The sequence below is a fragment of the Canis lupus genome, chromosome 31 (genome assembly GCF_011100685.1).
Source record: "Canis lupus familiaris isolate Mischka breed German Shepherd chromosome 31, alternate assembly UU_Cfam_GSD_1.0, whole genome shotgun sequence".
Classification (NCBI taxonomy): Eukaryota; Metazoa; Chordata; class Mammalia; order Carnivora; family Canidae; genus Canis; species Canis lupus.
The window spans coordinates 13,626,411-13,646,445 of NC_049252.1; the positions used below are offsets into that span (position 1 = coordinate 13,626,411).

Sequence of the window (20,035 nt, forward strand, 5' to 3'; positions counted from 1 at the left end):
ATCCAATGAGAATGGGCTCATAGACATTTAAAACCAATTTGCAAGTCTCAATCACTGTATATGTAAGACCTAAATTGTTCCTCCAAAAATTTCATGGTTTCTTTTCATTCTGTTCTCATTGGGGAACACGTTATACATGTTAAGTAAATCCAACCCATTTCTTTTTTTGGTCAAAGAAGTCTAAAATTTACTCAGATTATCATTTTTGTCTTTGCTGATTTTTGTTTTCCAAGTTCTCAGAATTGTGGTCTAGATCAGGAGCACTAGGGAAGAATCATTTCATGACTTAGATAAATTTGTATGTAAGAACAGATAATTCTGGGAGGAATTGGATTCCTTAGAGCAGTAGTGCTTGGGGATGTGGGCGGGAAGCAGGAGCAGAAATAGGATGGATATTTCAAAAAAGCAATGCAACTGTCTGTCGCTGCCATTTGTATCCAAGCAAGAAGTGGAACATTACTTTCTCAGGCAATGTGGTCTGTCTTCCTAGACTAGGCAATGTCTCCCTTTTACCAGCTCTCTCAGTTCTTTTATCATTTCTCAATGATGCCTATATTGTATTCACACAGTGTGTGAATTAAAAATGGTAAAAATAAAACCAATAGTGATTATGCTTGTGAAAATTTTAAAACCTATTATAGATCAGCAAAACCACCAGTTGTCTCTCTCTCTCTCTCTCCCTCCCTCCCTCTCTTCTTCCCTCTCCCCCCCCCTTAATAATTATATTGTAAGCAGTTTACTCTGTGACTACTAGAACTGCAGCTCTCTTTCAAGAAGGTAAATATGCCCCACTATGTGCACACACACACACACACACACAGAAATGTTTTGCCAATCACTGCTCCCAAAATTACAGTAGTAGGTGGCCTCATCTGAAGGCAAAGGACTGTCTTGCATGTTACATGGGGAGAGAGCAAGTGAGGAAGCAAAGGGAGAAAATGAGGGACATGCAGCCAAATGTTCATCTATACCCTATTTCAGATTCCATTCTATTATTGGAAAAGGAGGAACATGGCTAAGGAACAGGCATAATTAACAAATCATCTAAATATTTTGGCCATTTGAAATCAAATCATTCATTCATTCATGTGATATTCTGACTTTTGAAATTTTATTGCCATATATTTTTGGTATAGTTCATATAATTGCATTATGTATCTAAATGACTGAAATAATTTTAAATAATTCAATTTCTCTAAGTCCAACTTTTGAAGCTGTGTAACTCATTTTGTTTATCTGAGCCTACCTTCCCTTTATCCCTAAACTCGGAGTGTCGCAAACTGAAATTTTAGAAAAAGTAGCTGAAATCTAACAAAGACACTCCTAAGATCTCTTTCTATTTCCTAATAGAGAAGTGGAAAACCCTTATCAATCTTTTCCCCATCTTGTTGCTTTTCTGGTATAGGTGAAAAGTTTCATCCTTCTGGTTGATGAAGGAACTTTATGAATGTTCATCATGACATTTGATTGAAGCAGACTAAACTAAAAACAAGGCCATTATCTGTATGTTGAGCAATCTTCTCTCCCATGTAGGATAGTGATTCTTATCTACATATGAAAGTCAGCATCATCTCTGGGGTCTTTTCAAATTGCACATGCCTTGGACCCATTCCTGGATATTCTGCTTCAGTAGGTCTAGACTGGGCCCTTGACATGCATATTTTGAAAAGACTCTAGGGAAAGCCCGAAGTACTTTCTGGATTAGAAATCACAGATCTAAGATTTCCTTCTCACTCTATGAACTTTGAATGTAGACTAACCTAACTTGCCCTGCCTTTCTTCCAACATTTTTACCTATCACTCACACCTTCTACAAAATCAAAGCCCTAAATTCCCCCCCCCTCCATGTTTAAATAACATTTCAGGAGCACCTGGTTAGCTCAGTCAGTTAAGCATCTGACTATTGGTTTCCACTCAGGTTATGATCTCAGAGTTCTGAAATTAAGACCCATATCAGGCTCCCTGCTCAACAGGGAATCTGCTTCTTTCTCTCTCCCTCCACCCTTTCTCTGTCTCTCATAAATAAATAAACAAACAAACTTTAGAAAATAAATGAATAACTAGCATTTCAAAGAGGATTTCTTATAATGTATAATATCTCCAACTATTAATTTATTTTTAAAATGCTTTTTTAAGTGATATAAAATAATATATCGCTGAGTGAAGTAAGTCAATCGGAGAAGGACAAACATTATATGTTCTCATTCATTTGGGGAATATAAATAATAGTGAAAGGGAATATAAGGGAAGGGAGAAGAAATGTGTGGGAAATATCAGAAAGGGAGACAGAACGTAAAGACTGCTAACTCTGGGAAACGAACTAGGGGTGGTAGAAGGGGAGGAGGGCGGGGGGTGGGAGTGAGTGGGTGACGGGCACTGGGGGTTATTCTGTATGTTGGTAAATTGAACACCAATAAAAAATAAATTAAATAAACAAATAAATAAATAAAATAATATATCCTGAATGCCTGGGTGGTTCAGCAGTTAAGTGTGTGCCTTCGGCTCAGGGCGTGATCCCAGAGTCCTAAGATCCAGTCCCACATCAGGCTCCCTGCATTGAGTCTGCTTCTCCCTCTGCCTATGTCTCTGCCTCTCTCTCTCTGTGTCTCTCATGAATAAATAAAATAAAAAATCTTAAAAATATAACAATACATCTGGTATGCTTCTTAAGAAATAATAATTTAGATAATATTTTCAAAAGGCAATTATAATGAAATAAATAACAGTAAGAATAAATAAGTAAGTAATAAATAAATGCACAATAATTATAATTATCCCTTATAGAGCATTTTTATATCTAGGTCTACCTCAGTAAATTCTAAGCACCTTGAAGCTCATACATATTTTAGTTAAAATGTGATTCATCTTTCTCTATATTTAAAATAGTATAGAAATGGTCTATTTCAAATTAATATTTTATTTGTACTTTATATGTACAAGGAAGAAATCATATTTTTTCAATAAACATAAGAAAAACTTTATTGGATAATTTTAAAATATAATTTACACCCTACTAAAACCACTCTGTTATCCTATAATAGCTCTTAGTTGCCAAATGCAAGGGTCATATATAGTTTTTACTTTATTGGACTTCTCTTATGCATTTGACATGGTCAACTACCCTGTTTGAAATTCTGCTGACTTCTGTGACTCTCCTCATTCATTTTTTTTTTTTTCTAATCTTTCACCATTCCTCTTCTCTGTCTCCCTCAGGGGCTCCTTTCACCTACCAACACATTATTTATCACTCTTGGATTTTTCTCCCTAATATCTAAACACTTTCTAGGTGAGAAAATTGATTCCCATAATAACAGCTCTTACTAGTATGCTGATAGTTCCCCCAATTTTTATCTCCAATAGACTTCTTACCTGAGCCACATATTCACTACCCTCTGGGTGGCTCTACCAGTATCTCAAATTTCAAAGTCACATCTCAGCATTTTTTTCTTCAAAATTATTTTTACTCTTATACCTTCTATCCTACTTGGAGGCATCAGAATGAATTAGTTTTCCAAGATGAAATTAGAATCATCTGTGACTCCTCCTTCAACATCATCACCTGCATCTGACTCCTTCTAATATGGCCTCCTAAATAGTTCTTAAAACTTTCCTCCTTCTTCCTGTGTATTCCCATTATCCTGGTTTAGAACTCTCATAATCTCTCTTCTGAACTACCACAAAGGCCTCTTAATTTGTTTCTCCATGCCAAGTCTTTCCTGAGTAATCTAACAATTAAAAAGAAATCTTATATTACCCCACGCATACATTGAAAGACATCAACTGTGTACATCAAGAATAGGAAATACAGCATCAATGCCATGACTTACCATTCTTAAATCTATGGAAAATTTAGTAGTCAATTAAGAAATCCTGTTCTAATAAGTCCTAAGATTTCCTCTCAATCCTTCTCAAAACACAAACTAAGCCACTCATGGCAATGAAGGAATTACCTTATGAGAAAGTCATGTGTTGATTAAATAACCAGAAAAAAAAATAAGAAACTGAGGTGCTTTCCTACCTAATGCTATGGCAAATAATATACTATTTTAGTTATTGTTTACATTTTTTAAGCTTGAGTTACATCATGTAAGATTTGGCAATAAAAGCAAATTCACTTGTCATTGTGGTTATGATAAACCCTTTAGTACAACATAAGGTCATCTGTGATTTGCCCTTTGTCAAATTCTCCAGTACACCATGCTGTTTCTTCTCTCTGGGCTTTCATTTATGCGGCTCTCTTTGTCTGGAGGCTTTCTCTTCATACTCCCAAATTTTGCCAATTCCAGTTCCAGGTAATTGTTACCTGTCCTTGTAAAGTTGGCTTGATCTCACCCTCTTTCTGACTCCAGTGAGAAATGATAACCCTAATCCATGTATCCACAATATCCTGTGCATCTCTCTCTCAACGTCTATCATTGCTGTTACTACACTCAGTTATCATTTTTCCAATTATAGGGTTTGTCTAACCCATTAGACAATAAGCATCTTGAAACAGAAGCACATGTTTACTCTTCTTTGCAATTTGGGGACAACTTAAACAATAACATACATATAAGCAAGCACTATGTAAGATGAATTAATTAATTTAAAAGTATTGCTGCATATAGAGGGAGAATAGGTATATGTAGGAGAGGTTTTCATCTTTCTTTAAAGCAAAAGTCACAAATTCCTGACACAAACTCTCCAGCCAAATACAGTTCACCTCAATTCATGTAATTAATTTATGTTGCCAACTTGCTGAGGGAAACTGAATTTTAGACATCTGTGTAAATAATAGAAAGACTAAATACATTTTTTGAAAAAAAATATTTTAAAATAATGACTGAGCTGATGACTTCAGAGAAAGCAAACTTGTTTTTTGGAAATTGCTCCTAAATACTAAATTTGGGCATGTGGGTGGGAGATGTTAGGAATTATTATTAGACATCATACATCAAAGTTACGTATATATATATTTTTTATTTTTATGTGTCTTTGCCCATGTTTAAAAGAACAGACATTGACTTGATTGTTTGTGTAACATATTATTTATTTACCCCAGAGACATGCTTTGCTTTTATATGGTTGCAGAATATTTAATAAAAGTGTTTCAAGATATTTTAATAACATTATTCATGCTACTTTTCTATTCTTCTTAGCCATAAACTGAAGAAATAACTTTGCAGATCTGAAAGCAGGTATAAGAGTTCTATGTGGCCTAGAGAAATTTGCTATTAAAACCCAGTCTTACATAAATATATATTTAGAGTACTCAATCAAAAAATAATTTTTAAGTTTTCTTGAGCTTTTACTTGTCTAATTTTTGTAGAGATAAACATTTTGTAGATATAAAGTGATTATATACTAATATAGATATTTACATATTGTCTGAGTCCTAATTCTTAATCAAGGTGTGTGTATGTGTTTATATACATTGTTTGCAAAGAACGTTGGAGGGAAAAAGGCCAGAGGAAAAAGGGCTTAGTTTCAAAATTCAAATCCTGTGTAATATGATCCAATACTACATGAGCTTTTCAGCAGGAACTTAGGTGAACTGGCTCTCATATTTTACATGGAATGTTTTTGAGAATCATGAGACAACAATTTGAAATATTTCTACTTGATTCACTGAAACATCAGTAAACACCACAAAGTAGTTTTCTCTTTGGTGTCTAAATATAATTTGGTGACTCCCAGATTTGGAATGTGTTGAAATAAAGTAGTTTATCTTAAAATATGAAACAATATGTGCAGTGACCAATTCATAGAGACAAATGGCAGGCTCTCCAGAAATAAAATGTCATGGGGAGAAAATGTCTGTGTGGCAAAGAGAAATAGTTTCATGTCATCCTTGTTTCATGTTAGCCAGGCCAACAATTTCATTTGTAGGAAAGTGGAAAAGGCAAATTTAGCCAAGGAAATGACTGATTCCTGGCCTTAGTAAGGAAGGAACCATTTCTTCTGAATTATGTTGCAGCTCAATGCGTTTATTCCCTAGTGTTTCCGGAGTACTTACAATGTACCAGGAATAAAAAACACAGAATTGACCCCACCTTCATGGAGCTTATAGTCTAGTGGCAGAGAGAGTTAGATGATTCAATATGCACACAAACAAAAGGAAAATGTTAATTGTCACAATTGCTGGAAAGGAGTGCAAAGGAATAAGCAAGCTGCGAGAGGAAGCCTTCCTTGTCTGAAGAAGTAGCACAAGGGATAGGTCGGTGGCTCAGTGATTGAGCTTCTTCCTTCGGCTCAGGTGGTGATTCCAGGGTCCTGGGATCGAGTCCTGGAGTCCTGTATCAGGCTCCCCACAGGGAGCCTGCTTCTCTCTCTGCCTGTCTCTGCCTCTCTCTGTGTGTTTCTCATGAATAAATAAGTAAAATATTCAATAAAATAAAATAAAATAAAAAGAAAGAAAGAAAAAAGAAAAGGAAAAATCCAGGCTAGCACAAACAGTAAAGTAGGAGTTTGATGTGAGACAAGCCTGGGGAAGTGGGTAGGTGCTAAGCCAGCAGGTCCTGGTAGACTGCTAAGGATTTTAGTATCTATTCTAACAGTAATTCTAACTTTATTCGAACAGAAAGGATTTTATGCATGAGTAGGAGCATAGAATTGAATCTGTATTTTGAAGAATTTAAGACTTTATATTGAAGACATTTTAAGTTAGCATCTTCCATTTGCCAGACTCTATGCTAGGTACGGGGAGACATAGTAGTGGCAGGTCTTTACGCATGGAGAACTTGAAGTGTAGATATGGGTGAAATTTTTGCAGTCATCTACAGATGAGCTCACCGGCTAGATATTTTGAGATCTATCAGTTTGTTTGCTCTGCACCTTCTGCAACCTGCACATATCTTTGATAAAGATTGGGCAATTACCTTGATTTTAATGGCTTTTAAAATGTTGGTAATTCACTTCAGGGGGTCAGTTCATTAACTGGGGAGAAAAGTTGTTTTTTGTGTAATTGAGTATCTTCTTATATGTCATTTTCCAGTTTCCTATTTCTTTTCTTAAAAGATTTTATTTATTTATTCATGAGAGACATAGAGTCAGAGACATAGGCAGAGGGAGAAGTAGGCTTCCTGTGGGGAGCTTGATTCAGGAATCAATAACAGCACCACGGGATCATGACCTGAGCCAAAGGCAGACGTTCAACCACTGAGCCACCCAGGTGCCCCCTGTTTCCTATTGTATCCATGCAGTATTTATTATTTTTCTCCAAATTTGAGGTTTCTAATACTTCAAGATTAAGAAGTCCTAATAAAAGAGCAGAAGAACAATGTGAGGGACATATTCATTGATGAAACAAAACGAAACAAGACAAAACAAAATACCTCTCTGGAGTGTCATTTGAGCATTGGAACTTTATACATTTACCACAAAGGAGATTTAAAATTCAAGTATAAGTGATAAGTAAACTTAAGATTTTGGAGGTGTGTCTTCTGTCCAAGAAACATATCCTAAGTGATTTGTTACTATCGAGGACCTGGAAAAGTGATCAAGATAAACTCCTAATAAGAGTATCCAGATTTATAAAAGGATGCCAAACAATTCAAAACATAGACTGGTTTAGAATCTTCCTTCGAGCACTTTTTTTTCTGAGTTGGAAATTTTTTACTGATTTGATATTATTCCCCTGGTGTTTTATCATTTTCCACAAAACTTAATTGATCTACCTCTTAGACTAATGAGGTTCATTGTTTGTAATATAGAGAATGTGGGTATTAGTCAAATGTGGTAATTAGCCCATTCTCTTTAGTTGTAGGAAATGGAGCTGCCAACCTTCTTCAGTGTCTCAAGTGATTTATTGACCTAGGCATAAATTTCAGAGGAACTCAGATTTAATTTAAGTAACTCAAGTTGTCACTGTATACAGTAAGCCACCTTTATGCATCATAAAACAAGAGCAATTATCTTTCTGGGTTATGGTAACTCTTAAGCTTTAATCTTTGGAGCATCTACAATTCTGTCATCATACTATGAAAACAAATCATTTATTTTGTCCAGACTATAAAACCTATAGATGAATTCTGAGAAAAGAAAAAAATTATAGCTAATATTGACATTTGCTTTTAAGATAATCATGGGTGATATAAACAACTGAACCATATATATTTTTATGCAAGCACTAAAACATTGGTGGATTTATCAAGTCTAATTAAGCATAACCTTATTTTGTACCCAAAGTAAAATTGATTAAACTAAATTGTTGGGGGGGGGCGTAAACAAAATGATGAGTAAATTAAGTTTATGGAAGATAAAGTATGAGAATGCTAAAATCAGAAAACGAGGGAACTTGATTTTTAATTCTTTTATTTGCTACCACATGGGTTCAACCCCAAATCAAAAAAAAAAAAAAACAAACAAACAGAATTACATTTCTGATTTGGAGTGCTTTTGCCTTAATTTTCTTTTTTATTCATTTATTTTTAAGATTTTATTTATTTATTCATCAGAGAGAGAGAGAGAGAGGCAGAGACACAGGCAGAGGGAGAAGCAGGCTCCATGCAGGGAGCCCGATATGGGACTCGATCCTGGGTCTCCAAGATCACACCCTGGGCTAAAGATCACGCTAAACCACTGAGCCACCCAGGCTGCCCTTGCCTTACTTTTCTAACTCAAATTTAAAGCAGTACCACAGAGTAGAAAAACAAATGGGTTCATAGTATGCTAAGTTAAGATTTAGTGACACCTTTCCCACTAACAATCAGATGGAGTTACATAATAATCATCTAACCATTTTCTCCTTCACTTTTTTGAATAATACCTACTCCAGAACTTTTATAAGAGTGACACTAAGTAATTAAGGAACATGCTTTGAAGACTTCTAAGGTATGGCAGAAGCATAAATTATTGCATTTATCACACAAGATATTCAGGATTGAGAGATGACATAAGAGCAGAAGGAGCCTCATGTCTTGGCCTTCAGGGGATCAGTAGGGTGGTGCTGCAGGAACTTGGCTTCAGAATGACAGAGACCCAGATTCAAACCCTGTTTTTACCTCTTACAGTATTTATGACATTGGGAAGTTATTTATTCCTCTTAATTATCTGTTTCTAACATAGAAAATGGAAATAATAATTATATGAGCTTTCATTAATATGTGGAAGTCCTGTGTGAAGCTCATCAAGTTTCATTCTAGTGCATTCTTTTTAATCACTGTGTTTTCTTTTCAGATATTTACCTATAATATTTTTTTGCAATCAATTGTGTGCTTCAAAAAATTGCAAAGTGTATTTTATGGAAAGATCATATGGTGACATGAATGAGAATCTCAGGCTCAAACATCCATATGGCAGACCCAGGGTGATTGATGATAGCCTCTAGGAATTGATGTGATCTTTTCTTTGTCTTCTTTTCCTTCCTGTTTTTCTCAATCTCCCCATCTTATCTAAAATCCTAGCACCAACTCCTCACTTCCCTACTTCCCTGCTTTATTTCTCTTCATAGCACTTACCACCATTTGTCATGTTATATATTTATTTACAAATGAACTACTTTTGGTGGCAAACTCAGTAAGAACAAGAATTTCTTTTTTTTTCTTTCCTTTTTTCTTTTTTTTTAAATTTTTTTAGAACAAGAATTTCTTATTTTAGATATAATCATCCCTTAATGAAAAATGACAATTATTTTGTATTTTCCAAAACAAATGTTGAGTTATATTTAGGAATAAAATACTGTGAATTTCATTTACCCCCCCAAAAAAGCATAAAGAGGGTGTGTGCATGTGTGTGTTTTAATAAATGACATTAAATGACATTAAACTTACTTTGTCATGTATATTATAAACATAGCTAAAAATTCCACTTCCTCTATCTGTGTGATTCTAAAGTACACCACATTTTACTTGCATGGAGATTTTTATTCCGGAAAGGTATCAAACATGACAATCTGACAATCTGTCATTGGGATGCTGTCACTGCTTTTCTCAGATCAACTGACAAGACCTTAGCTGGGCCTCTACAAGTTGCTTAAGAACACTTCTAGAACCATCTTAATGGGCATGTTCCAACTGTCACTTGGCGAAAAAAAATCACTAAAGATCAATCTCTACAGCGGGTCTTGTGGCACAAAACTAGTTGTATCATTCTCTCCAACTGAGCCTTTGTTGGGGGGAAAAGGCCTTATCAAATTCCTTGGACATGAAGTTACTGTTGGAACTATTCTCAAACTGTGCTGTATAGCTCCATGGAAGGATGTCCAGCGTTAAAAGGTCAGGAGTGGCCTTCTAGTGACTTAGATCATCTTATGATTGTTGGAAGTGAGAGGTTTATAATACTATAAAAGCTTTGGGTCTTCTATACCTTTTGTTAGAAGAATCTGTGTGTTGTTAACTAAGCCACAACTTCCTAATGTAATAAACAGACCAAAACTGAGAGACTAACCCAACCCTCACCCCATCCTGGACTTAGATTCAAAGTGTAGAAGTGAGTCATTCAAACTGTGGATATAGAAGAGAAAATGGAGTGTGTAAAAGGCCAGGTGGAAACAATGCATTTATTTCTTATGAATAAATATCTATGCTTGGCTAATAGTTAATGTCAAAAAAATTAGTGTTATAAAATTCAGCCTTATATTTTAATCTTGTATGTAATTTTCTTTGTTGACCAAGTAGAAGAATATAGGTTTTCAAGTAAAAATATACTAGTAGAGAATATACATTAAATATATTTAATGTGACTCCTGTAGAGGAACTGTTTAAGTGAAACCCAAAGCTAAAAATGTGACAGTTTTAATGCTCACTCTTCCTATGATGGCTATATTAAGCTTAGTGATATCAAAATAAAACATATGCTGTGATAATAAAATTATGCTTTACTCATAAATATATATTATATATATTATAGTACATATCTTAATTCATTTATATATCCATAAAATTAGAGAACTTATCTAGACAATCAAACAGCATTTAACTGGAGTGCCTGAGTGGCTCAGTTAGTTGAGCATCCAACTCTAGATTTCAGCCCCAGGTCACGATCTCAGGGTCTTGGGCTCCACTGAGGAAGTCTACTTGTGATGCTCTCTCTCCCTCCCCCTCTGCCCTTCCCCCCACTAGCATGCACATATCCTCTCTCTCTCTCTTTCTAAAATAAATAAACTTTTTTTAAAAAAAGCTTTTAACTACACTTTTAAATTTTACTTTAATAAATGTTAAGTATAACTCTCTAATGCTCATTATAAAGATCACTCTTATTTTATGTTAGAGGTGTATAGTATAGATGTTATAAAGTTGGTATCTCCAATGTACTTCTGTAGAAATGCTAAGGTCTAATTTTGCTCCTCTTCTTCAAGTGCATTGAACAACTTGCTCTCTTTATAGAATATATACTTGCTGTTACCTCCTATTTTGATGGAAGAGCTAAAGCCTTTATAAATGAAAGTTTGAACACATTTATATAATATTTTAAATTCTCTTGGTTGTTTAAATTGCATTTTTCTAAAACAGGAGATCTTTTAAGTGTTTTTGGTAGCATCTTAATAAGAAATAGTCTCTTCAGTGGAAGAGAAGAACAGAGAGCAAGAAGAGTTTCTAATTAATTTTATATTAAAAATAGTAGCTTGACATTTACTTCTTTGTCCTTCTCCAACTGTCTACAAAATCTTGCTTTCTACATTATGGTAATTGCTTTAAATTGGCAGTCATTTGCACCATGTATGTCACTTTGAAACTTGTAGACATGTTTATTTGCCATAATTACCTGATTTTAGAGATATTAAAAAGCCAAAACTCTAGTCCTAGTCAAGCATATTTGAGAACATAATATATATAATGGAAAGAAGTGTAGATTTCAGTATTTAATCATATTTGCTTATATACAACATATTTGTGCCCACCCACTATAATGTATGTGTGTGTGTGTGTGTGTGTGTGTTTCTATATCTATAAAATAAGAGTGCTGAACGATAGTTGTAGGACTTCTTATAGAAAAACGTAGAACTACTTTATACTTGGCTGATAACTGAAATTCCAAAGAACATATTTCTAGGTAATTCTCGGTGACTTTATTTCTCTTAAATACTGTTGGATTAAGTTGCTTAAACTTTGGCCTGCAATTTTTTTTTTTTTGTCTTCGCATTCCTTCTTCATGATTTAAGCAGTATTAAAAGTTTAGAGTAATAAAATCCAGCAAATACATCTTATTGCTAAATAATGCCTTATCTTCTTAGAGTCACTAGCTACGTTAGCTAGACCTACTGTAAACCCTCAAGTAATTTCAATCTCTCATTTTGGGAACATTTTTTATCTAATGTTATATATATATATATCTGATATAACTTTTAAATTTGTGGCACTTATCCTTTGACATTCTGCAAAGGAAGCATGAATTAATCATTGAGTTTGTCGAGCAAGAGGAGAGGTATCTTACTGATACCGTGAGCTTCCATTGCAGCACATGCAGCTGTTTCTGCAAACAACACAGGAAAACATCCCCACAGCTAATTCATTCCTGCTTGCTGAGTCCCCAGTCTCTTAAAATTCTAGGTCCTAATAGAACAGAGATGGATTCTACGTGCATGTAATGTTGATTCCGTTATTTCATTTTCTGAAAATATAGAGGTTACCGTTAACATCAAAACAAACTTGGACCACGGTTATTGTCTTTTGAAAGCATTTACAAGAAATAGTTTAATAAGCCATTGCTGTTGTTACCAAAATTACATTTTATTAATTAAGAATCACAAGTGAGGGCCACCCGGGTGGCTCAATGGTTTAGCACCGCCTTCCACCCAGGACCTGATCCTAGAGACTTGGGATCGAGTCCCACGTCAGGCTCCCTGTGTGGAGCCTGCTTCTCCCTCTGCCTGTGTCCCAGCCTCTCTCTCTGGGAGAGACACATTTATTCATGAGAGACACATGAATAAAGAAATAAAATCTTAAAAAAAATCACAAGTGATTGTATATTTACAAAAAAAGTCTAGCCAGAAAGCAAAGGAGAATGATTTCATTACTACTTTATAATAGTAAAGATCAGTTCAGAAAGAGAAAACATTTGTTCAAGAGCTATGGTAGATTTTCTTTGAATGCTGCCCAGGAAAGAGATTTTATGTGAAGTACTATTGGGAAGCTTCTCTCAAATCCAGCTAGTAGTGTTATTGACTGGTTGTATCAGCTTTGTGGCTCATGTGCTTTTTCCCTCGATTTTTCCCCTGTTTTCTACCCTTGATTTGGTAAGCAGCATAAAAAGAGAATCCTGTCATCTAATTATTTGGTATCTCCTTTCACCAAGGAAAAGATTTTTGAATGAAGTAGATGCAATAAATGTTGATGACATAGGTCATTTATTCAGGCAAGACTGGAAGCATGAAACTTCATCGAGAAGATGAGAGTTAAAAAAAAAAAAAAAGAAGATGAGAGTTACTAAGAGCAGAATACACAATTCCATTCTCTCTACTTCTTTGCAATCCTGGAAGTTACAAAGAATTAAATACTGTAATGCTGGGGGATGAGTAGGAGTAGGAGGCATGGAGGACCCTCAGATTTGCCATGAGCTGGCTGTGCAGCCTTGCTTTGCTTTGTAAAGGGAGGGTGTTAGACCAGTTGATTTTTGAATTGCCCTCTAGTTCTAAGACCAATTCTGTTTTAATGAAGGGCATCAGAATTTCCTTACACGTAATATACAATGCCTGGTACTATCTCTCTGAAATGTCTAAAATGTAGGACCTGATTTTATTCCGAGCTGAAATGTTGTGATCATATCCACAAAATGGACTCAAATCTTTATATATATATATATATATATATATATATATATATATATATATATATATATATATGGTTTATTTTACTTATTTGAGGGAGAGACAAGGAGAGCAAGAGAGAGAGAGCGCAAGATAGGGAGCCTGAGCAGTGGAATGGGCAGAAGGAACAGGGAGAGAAGAGAATGCAGGCCGACCCCACCTGCTGAGCATGGAGCCTGACTGGGGTGGAGGTGACTCAATTTTAAGACCCTGAGATCATGACCTGAGCCAAAATCAAGAGTTGAATACTTAATCGACTGAGCCACCCAGGCACCTCAGGACCCATATTTTTAATGACATTAAAAAAAGATGTTATTAAATCTAGAAGTTTTTGTAATTTTTTTGTTTGTTTTATACTTGTTATCTTTCTTCATTTTAGCAGTATGATGTAATTTTACTTTTTCCTTGTCATCTTTATCAACTGTTGATAGCAAAATTACAGAAGCGGCTAATAGTTGTGAACAAGTCTTAATCACTGCATCCATGCTCTACAGAGATCAAAAATGTTCAATCCACACATAACGTTTTTATTTTAATGTTTGTGTGCCCTGTGTCACTTTCAGCATTGCTAGGCTCATGTATATTTGTGGAACATCCAACCCTTGCCACAGTAAATAGACTGCCACCTAATAAAGAGGCCACTAACACTCAGTGTTGGCAATAATGTTAAAACAAGCATGCTTTTTTATTGCTTTCTGAAAAAAAAAAAAGATTTTGTATATTTATTTGCAAGAGAAAGAGAACAAGCTGGAGCGGGGGGCAGAGGGAGAAGGAGAAGAAGACTCCCCAATGAGCAGGGAACCCGACACAGGACTCCATCCCATGGACAGATCTCAATCCCAGGCTCCTGGGTTCATGACCTGAGCCCAAGGCAGACACTTAACTGACTGAGCCACCCAGGTGCTCTATTTTATTGCCTTCTATCTCATCTATTTTCCATTTCTTTTTTAGAGTATCCTTGAAGATTAATCAGAGACCTTTTCATGCACCTCTAAAGGTAAGGAAAAGAACCTTTCTGGTTATAAAATATGTTGTATTTGTTTCAGCTTTGTTTCAATAATGTATTTATTGTGTCAGACACAGATAGAATTGATGTTGCTTATTCTGAATAATTAGAAAGTTTGTTGCATCCGCTTGTTCACTAAACTTGATATCATCCAACATATAGTGTTTAATCATCAGTTTGAATTTTTCTTCCATACTATTATATACTACTATGGTTTATTATGTATTATTATAGTTTATGTTTTATAGTAGACAGGATTTACTTTCTTTTACATTTTTATATTACTCTCTCCATAATTTTAGTGTGGTTTGGCATACCACATACAATTTCTGTATCTCAAGTAGGCAATTTTTTAATATATACATTTATGTATATTAATATATGTAATATATTTTTAGAAACTGAGATTCTCTTGCCTACCCTAGTTTCACATTTTTCTTGGTATTTTAAACCTGTAATTTTAAAAGAAACAACCAAAGTAAGCAAAAGTGTAATTAGCAATAAGTGATTTAGTAATATAAATATTAATTTGGCAGAATTTACTTCACCATTAGCTTTACTTAATAACAGTGCCAGAAAATGTGGCCCCTTTCTTGGCTAGGACCTATGTGAAGAGATAAATTTAGAATTTCTTCTCTAGTAAATACTTCTCTGATAATAGCTTAATTGTAGCTATTTCAAACTAAATTGTTTAATTGTGGTGAATCATATGCAAATTGTTCAGATGTAGGTCAACCTCCCACTCTCACATTCTAGCACCTCTTTTGTAAATTCAGGACAAATTGCTCAATGCCTAAAAGAGACAGAACAGTACAGATTAAAGACATAAGACAAGAACCAAAACAACAATAACATAAAAACCAACAGTGGGCCAAGAGTCAGAAAGTTCCTCTAAAAATGGCAAGACAGGTTGCATTTATTTATACCTTGGCTCATGATCTCTTATGCTTGCTGTGTGTTTGTACACAATAGTGAGCTCACTGCTCATGAGATCTGTGGCTGGTAAAGCATAGGGCCTCTAGGATACTAAGTTTCCTTATCTGTAAACACATGTGATATTACCTGTCCTGTCCACTTATTGAACTGAAATGAGGATCCTGTAGAAGGAAGGTAAGATAAATGTGTGACTGCTCTAATCCCACATGGAAAGAGCATGTTATTTTTGGTGGTCTACTTCAGTGAAGAGCTGCGGGCCTCACTGACAGGAAAGAATATCTTGTGTTGCTCTGGGTGAGACCAACTGAGATATACTCCAGTCCTAGTAACTAAAGAAGCTCTTTATTTTTCCAGCTGTTTTATTATATTCTAATCTATAGTTGCCTTTGTGATGGAGCATTGTATCATTTTCTGATAAACAGTTGAGGTGTTATGATTCTATTCAGTTTTTATATGTTGCCTACTATACGTGCAAAGAAAAAAAATATTTCCAGTTACTAAAGCATTAAAAAGCTATAAAGCAGGGATCCCTGGGTGGCTCAGCGGTTTAGCATCTGCCTTCGGGTCAGGGTGTGATCCTGGAGTCCCGGGATCGAGTCCCACATGGGCTCCCTGCATGGAGCCTGCTTCTCCCTCTGCCTGTGTCTCTGTCTCTCTCTCTCTCTCTGTCTCTCATGAATAAATAAATAAAATCTTTAAAAAAAAAAAAAAAGCTATAAAGCAGGTTCATGAATTTGTTACATTTGTTTATTTTATTTTATTTTATTTTATTTTATTTTATTTTATTTTATTATCTTTAGACAATTATTGCCCATGTTTTTTTTTTTTTTAAGATTTTATTTATTCATGAGAGAAACAAAGAGAGAAAGAGAGAGAGAGAAAGGCAGAGACACCAGCAAAGGGAGATGAAGACTCCATGCAGGGAGCCTGACATGGGACTCGATCCCAGGTCTCCAGGATCACACCCTGGGCCGAAGGCGGTGCTAAACTGCTGAGCCACGGGGGCTGCCCCTATTGCCAGTGTTTTGATATATTAACAGAAAATAGTGAGCCTTGCTAGTTATTGATAAAAATCTATTTCGGCTTTAATTCTAATAAAATTAGAATTCTTCCTTAATGTAAAAATAATTTTTAGAATTATCATTCTTCATTGGAATTGATTGTCCAATAATTTGGAATTATATTTTTGTATAATTTATCTTTTTAAACATTTTCTATAGTTTACTCTGAATTAAATTATTTATCCATAAAATTATTGAAGAGTTACTGAATTAAATTACTGAGTTAAAAAGTGGCAGCAATTTTTCTAATTTATAAAGTGGGGAAAATGGATCATATATACTTGTTATTTCTTTCAGTGTAAATATTTTTGTTTGAATTGTTTAAAATTCAAAAAAGTAATAATTATACTAAATAGAAAGTGCTATTTCCCTCAAAGTTAGCTAGTGCTAAAGGTTTTGGTGGAGCATTGTATCCACCAATTCTTTCTTTATATGGATAACATTTTTCTTTATATATATAAACATCAGTATCAATATGTGCACGTAATGTGTTTGATGCAGAAAAGCCTGGGTCTGAGGACCCAGAGAGACATCCCACAGGACCCGTCAAGAGAGTCCTTGGTAGCACACAAGATAGAAATCAAATGTGAGCCAGCGAAAGTAGAAATAGAGTTTATGGACAGTGTTAAGTGACAGGTAGAGAAAAGCAGATGGAGTGTCTGGGAGACTCAGAAAGGAAAGCAGGATGAATCTTGCCATTTCTTGGGACTAGAGTTTATACTAGAAAAGTGTCTAATATACGTATTCCTCTAAGAATCCAGGTAGTCCAATCAAAGAAAGTATCAGATGAACAATAGGTGTTATTCCATAAATCACTGAAGATAGGGGTTTTGATGGCAGCATCAGCAGAGGTTTGTTTGAAGCTAATGCCCTAGAACATGTTTGGGATCTGAATCTTCTAGGAATTATCAGGTGTTTGGGGCTTTCTTCCCTCCCCCTTGAAGTGGGAACAGAACTTCTTGGGCTTATTAAGAGGCAAAATATGGAACATGAGTAAATAGCACCTCTCAGAAAAACAGCAGAGATGGAGCCTTTCTAAGGTGGAGTCCCTTCAGCTTCCCTATCAGCTGCCTCATTTTCATACCAAATGCACGATTCTGCTTTTCAACCTTTTCATGCTGAACATGCTTCTAGTCACTGTATGTTATCCATTTCATCATTTTTAATGGCCACATGTTAGACAACTTTTTCCAATGTACCATGATTTATTTTATAGGCCCGCTAACTTTTTTTTTAAGTTTTTATTTTAGTCAGCACAAGTACACTCAATCCCCTTTCACCTATTTCACCCATCCCCCACCCACCTCCCTTCTGGAAATCATCAGTTGGTTCTTTATAGTTAATTTCTGTTTCTTGGTTTGTCTCTTTCTCTTTCTCTTTTTTTTTCAATTTGCTCATTTGTTTTGTCTCTTAAATTCCATACATGTGGGAAATCATATGATATTTGTCTTTCTCTGGCTGAATTATTTCACTTAGCATAATGCTCTAGAGCTCAATCCATGTGGTTGCAAATGGAAAGATTTCATTCTTTTTATGGCTAATACTCCATTGTATACATATACCACTTCTTTTTTTTTTTTTTTTTCATATACCACTTCTTTATCCATTCATCAGTTGATGGACACTTGGGCTGCTTCCATATCTTGGCTATTGTAAATAATGCTGCTATAAATATAGGGATGCATGTATCTCTTTGAGTTACTGTTTTTCTATTCTTTGGGTAAATATCCACTAATAACCACTAATATCCACCATGTAATTGCATAGTGGATCATAGCATAGTTATATTTTTAACTTTTTGAGGAAACTTCATACTGTTTTCCAGAGTTACTCTACCTATTTGCATTTCCACCAACAGTGCAAGAGGATTCCTTTCTTTCCACACCCTTGCCAACACCTGTTGTTACTTATGTTGTTGATTTTAGCCATTCTGGTAGGTGTGAGGTGATATCTCATTGTAGTTTTGATTTGCATTTCCCTGATGATAAGTGATGAGCATCTTTTCAGGTGTCTGTTGGCCATCTGGATGTCTTCTTTGGAAAAAGTGTCTAATCATGTCTTCTGAGCATTTTATAAATGGATTATTCATTTTGGGGGTGTTGAGTTTTATAAGTTGTCTATATATTTTGGATACTAATGTGCCATCATATCTGTTGCTTGCAAATATCTCCCCCTATTCCATAGGTAGCCTTTCAGTTTTATTGAATTTTTTCCTTCACTTTGCAGAAGCTTTTTATTTTGATAAGGTCCCAATAGTTTATTTTTGCTTTTGTTTCCCTTCCCTCTGGAGATATAATGAGAAAAAATGTTGCTACAGCTTATGTCAGAGCAGTCACTGCCTGTGCTCTCTTCTAGATTTTTTATGGTTTCAGGTTTGACATTTGGGTCTTTAATCCATGTTGAACTTATTTTTGAAATAAATAAAAAAATATTTGTTTTTTGGAATGTGATCCAGTTTCATTCTTTTGTGTGTTGCTATGTAGTTTTGACAAAAGCCATTTGTTGAAGAGACTGCCTTTTTCCCACTGGATATTCTTTCCTGCTTTGTCAAAGACTAGTTAACCATATAGTTGTGGGACCATTTCTGGGTTTTCTATTCTGTTCTATTGATCTATGTGTCTATTTTTGTTCCAGTACCATACTGTTTTGATTACTACAGCTTTTTAATATAACCTGAAGTCTGGAATTGTGATGCCTCCAGCTTAGCTTTTCTTTATCAAGGTTGCTTTGGTTATTCAAGGTCTTTTGTGGTTACATACAATTTTAGGAATTGTTTGTTTTAGCTCTATGAAAAATGCTGTTGGCATTTTGATAGGGATTGAATTACATGTGTAGATTGCTTTGGGTAATATACATATTTTAACAACATTTGTTCTTTCAATCCATGAGCATGGGAGGACTTTTCATTTCTTTGTGTTGTCTTCAATTTCTTTCATCAGTGTTTCATAGTTTTCAGAGTACAAGTCTTTCACCTCTTCAATTAGGTTTATTCCTAGGTGTCTTATTTAATCTTTTTTTTTTTTTTTAAATAGAATGAGGGAAAGCCTTTCTTAATAACACTCTTGGCAAGCATACAAAAGAATAATTCCCATTTGTACATCAAATCAGGAAATTAATGAATAAAGAAAAAGTATCACAGTAAAGAAGGATTAAAAATATTAGGTAAGTAGACAGAAAGATTAGGGAAAAGAAAAGATAATAATAGCAATGTTCATGCAGCTGTGTTTTAGGTAAACTAAAATTCTATTTCTTTTTTCAAGGTTCACCCCAAGTGATACTTCCTTCCATATGCATTCAAAGAGACTTCTT

General features: G+C 34.9%; 1 long non-coding RNA gene across 1 annotated transcript in view; it reads left to right on the forward strand.

Annotated features, from left to right (window-relative positions):
* The window catches only part of LOC102154980, a 385,976-nt gene that overhangs the window by 41,276 nt on the left and 324,665 nt on the right, over window positions 1–20,035 (forward strand). Inside the window, exon 3 of the long non-coding RNA XR_005382146.1 lies at window positions 14,675–14,720. This is a non-coding gene — a long non-coding RNA (uncharacterized LOC102154980). The remainder of the gene's footprint in view (window positions 1–14,674; window positions 14,721–20,035) is intronic.